The following is a 13,619-nucleotide window of genomic DNA, read 5'->3' on the forward strand; positions in this document are numbered from 1 at the left end:
CTGAGGTAACACAAGCACATGCACATATGTTACCACCTGCTGCACCCAGACTTCTATGTTATTTAGAAACTGTCCTGGTGAGATGATTCTGTCTAATAACTCAAGGCTGCTTACAATACTTGGGGGTAGATTTTTTAATTTGCCGCGCAGCAAGTCACCCTGCTGCACAGCGTGACAGGGTAAGGGCAGGAAGGCAGCGTATTTAAGTCAATAAATTCACCTGCACTAGCGCCCTTTTGGCAGCCAGCAAGGGTGTCTCCGTTACATGCAGGACTGGATTGTGCAGGAAGGGGCACCTTCCTGCTCCAAAATAATCCTGAGAGGCATATTCCTCTTTCCATGTGTGCTGCAGAATGCTGCATATTTATGACATCCAAAGCAGTGACTAAGTCCGAATGTAGAAGTCTTCAGCACAGCTTCGTCCAACTGCTCGCCAACAAAGACTCTTCCTCCTCAGACACCGCCTGCCGCCTTGCCCTGCTGATCTTTACCTTCTCAGAACATTTTCTTCTGAATTTCTTCCAAGTCCATAGGGAAGCCCCGACTGAGTCCATTTCACTATTTGTATCCGACCTGCGCTCCATCATAGTTGGACATATTTTTCGACTTTGACCCGGTCTTGCGCAACTAGACAAACGCGGTTGGCACTTTGATCTTTTAGGCAATAGTTTTTACCTTTAACTTGAAATATTAATAATCCCAGTTCTACTTATTGGATTTTGTTGTCAAATCATTAATTAAAATGTACTCTACTTTTCTAAATTGGTGTGGGGTTTTTCTTGCGTTGTCTTTGCACCCAATTACTGCTTGTGTGCTGCATAAATTCCTTACACATTGCTTCTGAGTCAATCCTGACTGCTTTTGTATGTATCTATCAAAGGGTTAAGCACAGGTTAATTTATTGAATTTGTTTGGTTCACCCTGACATGGATTGTGGCGGTTGCTTGAACAGGGGTCATCATCAGGACAGAAATGATTAGGTATAGCTAGAGAATAGAAGTTGGGTCCAGAATAAATCAAAAGCACTCTGCGGGCCATTGGAACATTAAGAGAAGCCTTATGGACTAGTCTTAGAGTCAATATCCTGAAAACTATGTTCTTAAGGCCTGGGTAAGGATTTTTATACAGAACCTGCAAGTGAGTAAGGAGAAAAAAAAGGAAAGTACTCAGGGTGCAATCAGGTAACATAGAGGCACAATGACATGTGCAGTGGGAAAAAGATAGGTGGATATTCCAAACATAACAAAAACACCCCAAGTGACCAAGGAATGCATAGTTGCAGAAAAATCTACGTCGACTCACCGAAAACACTGAATAATCATTCCCAATTCATTTGTGACGTATCTGCCTTTACTAGATAATGATGTGCCCAAAATTGCCAGGATGGCACTCGGTGTGGGGAGGTAAAGCATCAATCATTGACCAGTGTGGACACGTAAATACAACCACACCAAGCCAGCAATGTAACTGTCACTGTCCTGATCAGGGAGCAGAAGATGGAGGGTCCTCCTGACAACAGGTGAAGAAGTACCCAGTACAGATCCACAAAAGCTCAAAAAAGAAGAGTATTTAAAATAATTGTTGATGACAACATAAAATGATCAATTAACAAAAAGAGAGGTAATTACTGAAAAAGAAATAGTAGCACTAGACAAAAGAGGACCGCCAAACGCGCTTACAGAAAAAAATAGAAATCACAATATGAAAACAGCATTAAAAACGGTTTTAAAGTGACTACAGATGAAGGAAAGGTAGAATGAACTATCTGGGCCGCCTTTGTTTAAAAGGAAGCCTGGACACAGGAACAAACGCCAAGCATGACTGAGAATTTACAAAAAGGAAAAGAAAAGATAAAAGAATGGGAGGGGTCAGGCCACATTGTAATAGTTTCTCATTGTGGTGCCAGAGTGACAACGAAACTGGCATCGTAAGGATCTTCAGTGTCAAACGACAGAATGTAGAGAAATTGATCACATGAAAGTTTAGCAAATAATACAGAGAAAAGTTACAATCAATCAATCAGTATATGTATAGCGCGACTAATCACACGTGAGGGTATCCAGGCGCTCGGTAGCAGGGCTCAGTCGAGAAGCCAGGTCTTGGGTCTCTTTCTGAAATCCTCTAGCAAGAGTGATGTCGAGAGCTGGGGGTGGGAGGGAATGCAGTTCCAGGACTTGGGGTAGAGGTAGGAGAAGGAAAAGCCTCAGTTGTGGCTTCACACATTTGGGTTGGCTCAAACAAGATGAAAAATGGCTGTCCCATCGACAGTGTATTTGTATATTGCATGTATGCTGGGGCATTTAATTTTGATCATGCGTGAGCCAGCAATCAGTGCTAATCCTGATCGCTGTGCAACAGCATCTAAGCTATACCTCACTGACGAGGCCTAATAAAGCTGAAACCGCTCTGGGGCTGCTTGTGGACCCGTGTGCAGGGTGCCTCGCCAGGCAGCTCGGGATTGACTGTTCCAATGAGGAGCAGGGTCAGCACTGATTTACATAAGGCAAGCCTCTGTCCAGAGTAGAATGGTGGGCAAAAAACAACGGGCTGGGAGCGGTAGGCAGCAGTTATGCGATCTGCAAGCATTCCTCCGATCGCCTTTAGTGGGCTTTCAGGACAATAGCAACCTAGTCATGGCAGTGTTCTGGTACGGTAGAGACGGTGATCATGGTTGCACTGCTGTTTGTTCTAATCGCAGCCTCCAAAGCAATGTGCCCGATAAGTACCTTGATACAAGGAAGTGGTGTCACATGAGTGTGACCTCAGTGATATGAGGAATGGGGCGCAGTAGAGAAGGAAGAAGAGAGGGTGGTTAGGTGAGACTATGGCACGGAATACACAGGTTTAATGATGATTTCCAACTGTTGTCTCATCGCACTGGACAGTTTAGTAACTGGACAATAGACGAGTGGCATTCAATAGTTTTTACTATGTCTACTCAACTCTATTTGTTTTTCTGTGAATGTTTCTTTTCTTAGGCCCACTTATCGTCAACGTACACTCTAGCTACCATTCCAGTAAGGCAAAGACATTGTAGTATTCGGCGCGCGCGAGGCGTTCTAGCCTTCCGCGCTGCCGAGGTGCGCTAGCGCTGAAGCGCGACGTCAGACGCTAGCTCGTTTAAATAAAGAGGCGTGGCCTCGGCGCGGCAGTCGGAGCCGCGTGTGTGTTAACTAAAGATCGGCTCCCGTGTCTTATTCAGCGCCTATGCGCAGCCATGCTAAATAGGCCCTTTTAAGACTTCACAGACATGAAAAGACTGCATGTTATGAATGGTTAATGATATTTGCAAAAGTAAGAAAATGTGATCAGCAGAAGAACCAAACTAATGGGGGGGAGAGAAAGGGGGAAGTGTCATGCAAGTGGCCTTCAACACAGTCGTTTGGCCGTATCTATTTGCGGTACTATAGCGAATGGGTTTTGGCCCCAAGTTTCTTGCGTGGCTTCGGCTCCTCTGTGAGAGACCCTTGGCACAAGTGGTGGTGAATGGGTGAGCTTCCCATACATTCTCCCAGAAAAGATGGGGAAAACATATATTAACCTGAGCATCAGTTCTTCCATTTTGTATTCCCTCTGATGATGAATCACAAACTTTGGTGGCTTTCTATTTGTTTCAAGTCAGCACAAACAGACTTGTTTTGTTCGTGTCTTCGCCACATTTGATGTTGAACTACCTGCTCTTTACCCGTCTAGGACTTAGCAATGTTCACTTGTAATGTTTATATTCCAACTGCTCGATTGTCTGTCAACGTATGAAAAAGGACAATCAATGTCCACGTGTAATGTTTATACGAGTTTGTTCGATTGTCTGTCAATGTATGCAAAGGAACAAAGAATGCCCACTTGTAATGGTTATTTACGTTTGTTCGATTGTCTGTCAGGAACAAGCCACATCCTTGTTGCCTAATCAGGGATTGTTCCGTCTGTATATATCTTGCATATCCCCAGGTAATGCAACATGTATAATTAACCTTGCAGGTCTCTGTACGATGTCCACTCTTGTCGCAGTCATCCTAGCGCTGTGATTATGTGCATCTGCGCAAATAATATTTAACACAAGTTACTTTGGGAAACCTCTGACTACGGGCCTTTGTTGGTAAAGTGGAGAAGACAGAGATTTGTTTTCCACAAAGACTGCATGTTACGAATTGTCAATGATATTTGCAAAAATAAGAAAATGCTATCAGTAGAAGAAGCAAATTACTGAGGGGGAGAGAAAGGAGGAAACTGAGATGCAAGAGTACCCCCTCTAAGAATAAATAACAATACATTCCTAATTACCGCTGATGTCGTGGGCAAGGGATCCCCTGATAAAGGCCAAACATCAGATGGAAGCACTCTTAAAGGTCTGTCACTCGAGCAACCTTACATTTGTTTTATCCCCATTGAATTTCAGGGAATTTGCAAGCAGCCAAGATGAACCGTCCCTCATACAGCTAAGGAGAATTGTCACTGGATCAGGTGTAATGCGATCGAAGGATACGATCAATTACTTTCCATCCGCACAGTTTGTGATATTTACTCCATGAGATGTATTTAACAGCATTAGGTGGGCGTAAATATAGACTGAACAACGTTGGGCCCAGGAAAGATCCTTGGGGGGCACAAGTCCTCAGCTTTTTAAAGTTTACTAGAACTAAAGGGGCAACTCAGTAACCCAGGGACCTGAGCCGGACTATTATTAACAATAAAGTGGTCACTATGGGACTTTTTATTTCACTGCACCATCGCCATTTAGGACCACCTTGTTTCTAGAAAAGTATAAAGTCTTATGCTGACGACACCCAGCTTCTATTCACCTGTCGTAAGAGCGAAGAGTTCGATGGAGAAAGGATCTGCGAGTGCCTTGAGGCTGTCTTTAGCTGGTTTTCACACAACAGCCTCAAATGCAACTCGGACAAATCCGAAATACTATTCTTCGGATGCCCATCAGAACCAGATTGGCAGGGATGGTGGCCTGCTGACATGTTCCCTCCCACTCAGTCCTCTAAGTGGGCTAAGAACCTGGGGGTTAAAATTGACAACGAGCTCTCGCTCAAATCCCAGGTTTCCACTCTTACGGGAACATGCTTTGGGATACTCAGAATGTTGCGCAAGTTCTTTCCCCTTCTCTCGGAGGAACATCGGAGGATCACTGTTCAGGCACTCATAGGGTCCAGATTGGACTATGCAAATGTCCTATATCTGGGTCTGCCTGAATACCTCCTCCAGCGTTTGCAGGTTACTCAGAACGCTGCTGCTCGTGCAATTTTTGGCCTGCACCGCCGCACCAGTGCCTCCAATCTCCTCGTATCCCTTCACTGGCTTCCGGTGCGGAAGAGGATACTTTTCAAGGCCATGACTCTCGCCCATAAGGCCTTGCATGGCAATGGTGCCAAATATCTTCAGAGGAGGCTGGACTTCTATCGACCTGTACGATCCCTCAGGTCAGAAGCTTTGGCTTTGGCTCGGGTGCCACGCATCAAAAGGGCTCGGCTAGGCGGCCCGTCCTTTAGCTTTCTTGCTCCGCAGCTATGGAATTCCTTACCGGTGTCCTTGCGAAACACCGCTAACCTGCTTGCCTTCAGAAAAGACTTAAAAACCTGGCTGTTCACTGGATAATCTGCCCCCTCTTTAGGCCCCTGCTCTTTCTACTGTTATGTTTTCCAGCTCTTTCTTTGGTCTGGAGCACAAAAGCGCCGGGACACTCCTTTGGAGTAGCCGTTGCGCTATAAAAGTCCCATTTAACATAACATAACATAACATAACATAACATAAATGCTGCATTATACTTTCAAAATGTATTTGTATATTCTGAAATGGCATATGTATAACTAAATGCACCAAACGCATAACTGAAACTCGCTAATTTGAGAGGTTTTGAACTATCCCTGGTGTAATACTACTGCTTGGAAGTCAAGGGCTACACTTCCCCCATAGGGACTACTCAGCTTTTTGAAGGCAGACTGAAAAGGTGGAAGCTCTGTCGCCTCGTGCTGATCATACAACTAAGATTTACAACACTTTTGTGCTTTCCCTTTGATACTCACCTCTGCCAGGTTTGGGACCAATATATCATGGAACACTTTATCAAACGCGTCAATTACGATTTCACTGAAATAATATGTGTCATCTCACAACATCCTTTTTAGGTCTCGCCTAGGCAGCGCATGCGCTGTCTCGTTGAGACATGCAGAATATACTTTAGTTAGGGAGTCTACGCCTCAGTTTTCCTTTTTTTTTTTTTTAATATATATTTATTAATTTCACCATTGCACAGTTAGCACATGTCATCGCACAATCTCCAATAGTACATTTAGATTCTTATAAGATGTTACATATCAGAACGTTTCCAAAAAAAAAAAGAAAAAAAATAATATTCATCAAAGCATCCTACTTATTTCAATGGATTAATATCATCACAAGTTTCAACACCAGATGCCTCAAATTCATCCCAGCTCTCCTGAATTAACCTCTCAAACCCAGGCCCTCTTTCCATTTTATAATGGGGTCCCATATCCTTAACCCCAATTTTCTCCCTGTTCTGCCTTTCCGGGCATATATATTTTTTTCCAGATTATAAGTAGATAACAGGTTAGCGAGCCAGACTTGCATTACGGGGGTTTTTTTATCCAGCCAGGCCCTGGCTATGCAGAGCCTAAAGACTGCCATTGCGACAAAAATAAACTCCCTCTGAATAATATTGGTATCTGTGACTATCCCTAACAATATTTCTGGGGGATTTAAGGTAATCTGGATATCCAGGGAGGCATCAAGAAACTTCTCTATATCTTTTAACACTGTTTGTATTTGCGGGCAAACAGCAAATATATGGATTAGGTCTGCATCAGGGGAACTACATCTTGGGCATGTGGTGCCTGCGGTACCCCCCCATTTTGCTATCTTTGCTGGGGTGAAATATAGCGAGTAGAGGGTTTTATACTGCTGTGATTGCAGCGGCGCTGAGCAGAGCAGAGTACGCCCTAGGTCCAGTGACTCTTTAAACCAGCTAGCCTCACCTGCCAGCTTGTCTGCCCACTTTTCACTATACTTATCCATATCATCTGGTTTTCCTGCTAACAGATTCGCGTAGAAACTCCTAATAGAACAGTCCCCCCTAACCTTATTTTCTCCAATATTTCTACCTTACCAAACCCAATCCTCCCACCCTGCTTATTCCCCAGAAAACTTCTTAACTGCAAAAATTTTAAAAAATCCCTCCTGTCTAATCCAAAACTGTTCACTAAATCCATAAATTGAAACACCTCCTCCGTATTCCTCAGATCCCCAATCTGTACTACCCCCTTCTCCATCCAGCCCGCCATTGTGGTATCCCAGAAAATCTGCTTTGGGAGGGAGACATTTTTATACAACCTGGTGTATCTGTTATATCGGCCCAGACCAATTTTTTTCCTCACTGCATTCCAGATCTTAATTGCGGCTTGGACTGTCTTAAACCTGGTTCTTTTGTAATATGCAAAGTCAATACATTTAAGAGAAGAATTCTCCACCTCTGGTCCCAACACTATGGAGTATATCCTAGACGAATCATTTAGTGTTCTAACATCCAAACCGCCCCCGCCTAGCAGCCCACGCATATATTGCAGTGCAGATGCCCAGTAATATAGTCTGAAATCCGGGGCTCCCCAGCCTCCTCTCTCTCTAGGCAGAGACATGAAACGATATGCCCTGCGGGTCTTGCCATGGGCCCAAATAAATCTATTTAACATATTGTCAAGATCTTTAAACCATTTCACCTCAAACCATAGCGGTATTGTCCTATAGAAATATAAACATTTTGGCAATATTAGCATTTTTATAACATTGGTGCAGCCCACTAGTGACAAATGCATATTATTCATTCGATCCAGATCCGTCTTAACTTTTAGCATCAGGGGCGCCAGGTTCTTCTGTATCAGTGAGTCTAAATCCGCTGTAATTGCAACCCCCAGATATACCGCTGAATCGATGACTCTTTGATCATTGAAAACAATATGATGGTTACATATTATTTGCGTTTTGGAGCTATTTAGGCTGTACCCCGATATTTGCCCAAATCTTTGTGCTTCGGACTCAATTTCTCCTATGGCCATGCTGGGGTTGGGTGTCAAAATGGCCACGTCGTCGGCATAGGCTAAGGACTTTACCTCACATCCATTCAACCTTATTGGAGGAATCCTTACATTGCCCTCTATTTTCCTTATCAATGGATCCAGGTAAAGAGCAAATAGTAATGGAGAAGATGGGCAGCCCTGTCTAGTCCCTCTCCCAATGCTAACTGCTGCCGATTTACCCCTATTAACTCTAATCCTTCCTGACGGATTCTTATACAGAGTCTGCATTGCGGTTATAAAACTATTCCCCAATCCATTCCACTTTAGCGTTTGCCATAAGTATTCCCAGGAGACTCTATCGAACGCCTTTTCGGTGTCCAAGAAGAGTGCCGCGATAGGGTCCCCCAGGACACCCGCCGCATCAAAGGCTGTAATCACCTGTCTAATATGTTGTGTGGTGCCTTTGCCTGGAATAAACCCATGCTGAGTATGACTTACTAATCCCTCTATTACCTATGCAAGTCTTATTGCTAGTATCTTGGAGTACACCTTAGTATCTGCGTTCATCAGTGTAATAGGCCTATATGACCCTGGGAGTGTCGAATTTTTTCCTTTTTTTTAGATAACAATAATATCCGCTTCCCCCCATGATTCAGGGATCTTGTCCCCCTTCTGCACTTCCAGCATGACATAAAACATGTCCATTCCCATGGCTTGATAAAACACTTTATAAAACTCCACCGGGAGCTGGTCTGGACCGGCTGCTTTACCTGATGGTAACATACTTAATGCCGTGAGAAATTCCTCCAGACTAAAGGGGGAATCCAACCTATCCTTTTCTTCCATAGATATACCCGGAGGAATGATATCACTAAGATAGCTTTGAACCTCACTTATAGATCCTCCCCTACCCCTGGTATATAACTCTTCATAAAACTGCCTGAACACTTCCCTTACTTCAGTCGTTTCAGTGACCCTAATTCCATTCCCGTCCGTAATCTCCTCAATATCTGAAGCTGCTAGTCTCTGTCTGGTGCGTACTGCTAATAAGTGGCCTACCTTCTCGCTTAGTTCGTAAGAAACTTCCCTCTTAGTTAAGTAATTCTCTGCTGCTTTTTTTTAGATGCTCTCTGCCGCCTCCGCCCTAAGAGCCACTATTTTTAATAAATGATCTTCTATTGGTGCCTTATCTCTTATATCCCGGACCAGTTCCTCCTCTATCCTTAACAGCTTTTGGTAAACCTCCTTAATTTTAAGTCTTGTCTTTTTCTGGGATGAAAACACATAGCTCATCGTCTCGCCCCTTACCCCGGCCTTAAAGGCATTCCATACTACTCCCAGGGGAGCCGTACCTTTATTAATTTCCCAATAGGCCCTGATCCAATCAGTCATGTAGACCCTGTATCCTTCATCCTTCAAAAGGGCTCTATCAAATGTCCACTGCATATCCTTTCACCATGTCTGACCCATTCTAATAGTTAAAATCAGAGGGCTATGGTCCGAAACAATTCGAGGTTGTTTTTCTATTTGTACCTCTGACATCAGGGGAGTTGAAATCAAAAAGTAGTCCAATCTGACAAGTACCTTATGGGGGGGCCGAATAGAAGGTACTACCATCGATACCTGGGTTCAACTTAATCCACGGATCCACTAAAGAATTATTTGACGCCATATCTGACAGTGCCCTATGGGTTCTCTTTTTTCTCCCTGCGTAGATCCTCCCCGGCTGTACAAATGAACTACTGGGATCATGAATATTAAAGTCCCCACAGCATATAATTGGTTCGGGCCATAGTGCCAACTCAGTGTCTAGAAATTGGAAAAGTTCAGGATCGTCTTCTGTCGAACCATACACAGAAACTATGGTACATTTTTCCCCCTTAAAATTTATTTCCACTATTACCCACCTTCCCCATTGATCTTCCATTTTCCTTATCACCTCCACGTCAGTGGATCTCCCTAGTACAGCCACCCCCCTATGCTTCGTCCCTTGCTTAGTATTTGCTAACACGGCAAACCCTAGGTGGTCCATAATATAGCCCTTAGAAGCTTCAACGTGTGTTTCTTGGAGGCAAACCAAATCCAACTTAAGTGTCCTAAGTAATGCCGCCACCCTAAGTCTTTTACCCGGGTCGTTGAGTCCACAGATATTAATAGTAGCGATCCTACAAGTCATTAAAATACATCATAGATTTTGTCCAACTCTGCATACCTTGCTCGATTTATCACTTTGCTTTGAAAGTGTATCTGATAGTTATCACGTAACCTCCCCCTTATGTCTAGTATGTATTGTATAATGTGAACTCCCTGCGCGATAGACTGTGCTCTCCTGTGCTGCTTCTTAGACCCTACCTCGCCTCAGTTTTCCTATTTGTTTTTGAGTGTGTCTTTCATAATGTCTTATTGCTATTGGGTTAGTGTATTTTATGTCCCTCCTTTTTCCCTGTTGGGCACGCCTATGGGTTTTGGCCCCTTTACTACTGTTTATACATTTTTTGTTGATCTCTTTTTTTTTTTATAGTTCAACACGAACGGCTGCTGCTTTTACACATGCTCGCTCGGATTACCACAGAAATACTCCATAAATTTAACAGTATCTCCCCATTCTTATCACAAGGAATACTGTGGATGAAGATAAAGAGTTGTCTTTCATAGTACAAGAAACTTAAATCACACCAATGTTACGGGGTGTAAATGCACATCAAACGTTCTCAAGTATAAATAATAAACAAAGCTAAAATCAAAATGATCACACGATATGCTCTTGAAGAATGTAATCATGCGAGAACGAATACGTGGCTGCTCTGTAGCAAAGCATTGTGGGAATGCAAATTTTCCACGAGTATTGTGCCTCCTGCAGACGTCATTTCCCCGTTACATATATGAGGGTGCAGTATCTCAGGTGATTACTAGATGTCCCTGTATAGTCAGGCTCCACACAGCTTGCCAGGACACATTGAAAGAGCAGGAGCACTCCATAGTTTTAAGCGCAATCCTCCAGTTGTTGAACATTATATCCATTCATTTGTTTCTTCGCGGGTGGTGCGACCCTACCACAAACCTCACGTTTCCAAACAACAATATTAAAAGGGGAGCGCGCGCTCGAATGAGAACTGCGCGCACGCGATGACATGCTCTTTTCCCGAATTGCTGTGGCCCAGCTTTAAACAGAAGGCAGCGCGCGAGCTACTTATCGGATCCCCGCAGGATTCCTCCAAACATTTGACACAGTATCTCGATCACACGGAGTATCCGTCAAGCCCTTATCTCAGCCAGCCGGTCAAGTCAGCCTGCCACGCTAGCTTATAGCCCTGCCGTTGACCTCAGCAACTTGGCTCGGGGACTCATCACCACATTCCAACCTGTCCAGCCTGTCTCTCCACCCGGCAGCCAACTAGCCCAGCTGAACTGCGCGAACCACTTCACAGTCAGCCTTTGTCAGCCTTAGGCCAGTCGGGCCCAGGAGAGCGTCACCAGACAGGGGGTCATTTTAGCCTTTCGACTCTGCTTTAACCGAGGACATAAGCTTGGCCTCATCAGCATTAGCCTGGCCTGCAGAACAGTCCAGCTCAGCCAACCGGCTTACGTAAAAAACACACAGGTAGGCCCATCTACCAGCCCCCTTGCCTCACAGCAAGCTGCCCAGCCGTGGGGACTGGTTAAGGCTCAGAACACTTTGCTATCACCTCAGACACAGAAGGAGCTAACTTTAACCAAACCCCGCCCACTTGCAGCTCTCCGCACTGTGATGGTGGGCACCAGAGGCGCAACTAGAGCCAAATTTCGGGGGCGGGGGGGGGGCTGAGCAAAAATTTCGGGGGGGCTGAACTTTAAGCAATAGGCAGAGTGGAGCTGCAGGGGCTCTTAGAAGGGGTGAAACAACAGTGAGGCCTCATTAACATGCAAATGGTCTATTAAAGACCTGTGAAGTACTCGGGTGCGGCTGATTTTTTGCCCGGGAAGGTGTCTCATGCCGGGCTGGCACACACAACGGGAGGGGGGCTGAAGCCCTGTGAGTCAATGGGTGTTGCGCGCCTGGTGGGCACCGACAAGGAGAAAGATCGCTGCTTCAGGCATTACCTGCCGTCTTGGGGGGTCCCGGGTTCCACACATTGCTTCTGCCACGGCTGAGAAGGTTTTGGTTTCACCAGGTCTTCAGAACCCTGTGCAATCAATCTATGACCCTGGAAAGAAGAAAGAAAGACAAACTGAGGTCAGCTCACAGCATACGTTTGTCACAGGAATGTGCAGTAGGGGTGGGCGGAATTTGCGTAATTGCGTTACGCAAATCTCCGCGAAACGGTAAAAAATCTCCGCGAACACGCAGAAATTTCGCGAGCACGCGGAATTGCTTGTTCGCGATGCTTTTTTCCTGTTCACAATTGCTGTTTGCGTGCTCGGGGAGAAATATCTCGCGAACACGCATTTTGAGAACGCGAACAAGCAAAAATTTCGCGAAATCGCGGAAAGCAGACTTTTGAGCAATTTCGCGTTCTCCGCGGAACGCGAAATTACGCAAATTTCGCAAATTCCGCGAGCGGAACGGAATTTGCCGCCCAGGCCTAATGTGCAGACAATGCGCATAAGAAAGATGAAAAGTCAGACAAAATGCTAAAATGGGAGAGACAAATAAGAGCTAAACGAAGAAAAGGAAAAGTGATTCAAAAAAGTATAACGAGAGGTAAGGAGCCGAAGTGACGGAGAACAAGTCACAAATGAAAAGAAAACGGGGACCCCCATCTAGGAGGGATGGGTACAGATGACAATCACGAGCAGAGAGCAAGGTCCAGAGATTCGACCAGGAGCGAAGGGTCCATCACCCGCAGGGAAGGGGTTAAAAAAGACAAGAGTCAGTACCCGGGATGATTGGTACTAGTAATGTTGGGGCGCCTAGTGGAACCCCAGGTGCCCCGTGTGTAGTGTGGAACCATAGGTACCAGATACCCTCTCTGCCCAAGGTCACATGGTGCGGAGTGGCAGGACGGCTTCAGCATATCTTCAGTTTTATATACCGCGAACTCGACCGGAAGGATCTAGAGGCTTCCCAGGAGCACCGGCCACCTTACACAAGGACTCGTTTATTTTTGGTAGGCGCAGGGACACTAGGTGATTGGCCCAGGATCACAGGATGCTGCGGCGACGCAGAGACTCGAGCCCGGCTCCGAAGTCCAAAGTCGGCCGCTCTGGCCGTTCCGCCACATTGCGCATCCCTCCCATTTACTGATGGGTCAAGCGTGGGGTGAGAGGAGTCTGAGAAGTGTTCAGTCTCGTGGGTTTCATATGTGCCCTACCTCTGTGGGGCCGGATCGTCATGTGTTGCCCTTCCCCTGTTCTTGCGTTTCTTCCTCTGAAGGGCCCTCCTGGTCCCACTGCGCATGCTCATAAGATGCGCTGCTGAGCACAGAACATGTCCAGATGGAGCCTCAAGAGGGCCTGCGCCGGGGCCCTGCAGGCATCAAACACATTCATTCATTGTTCTGCTCTTATGTAGCGCCGACGTGGCTTGGGGGCCTCGGAGCACTTTACGCTTCAACCGAAACAGCCATCATAACGAGAATACCATAGAGTTGCCACCTAGGAGGACTG

At 45.5% G+C, this 13,619-nt stretch overlaps 1 protein-coding gene across 1 annotated transcript in view; it reads right to left on the reverse strand.

Moving 5' to 3' along the window:
* LOC146813503 (uncharacterized) overlaps window positions 1–13,396 on the reverse strand; it is a 32,592-nt gene extending 19,196 nt beyond the window's left edge. Inside the window, exons 1-2 of the mRNA XM_085620252.1 lie at window positions 13,325–13,396; window positions 12,114–12,217 (exon numbers count right to left, since the gene is read on the reverse strand). The gene's annotated coding sequence lies outside the window, so the exon portion shown is untranslated. The remainder of the gene's footprint in view (window positions 1–12,113; window positions 12,218–13,324) is intronic.
* Between the last annotated feature and the right edge of the window lie 223 nt (window positions 13,397–13,619).

This window comes from Triturus cristatus, chromosome 7 (genome assembly GCF_964204655.1).
Source record: "Triturus cristatus chromosome 7, aTriCri1.1, whole genome shotgun sequence".
Taxonomy (NCBI): Eukaryota; Metazoa; Chordata; class Amphibia; order Caudata; family Salamandridae; genus Triturus; species Triturus cristatus.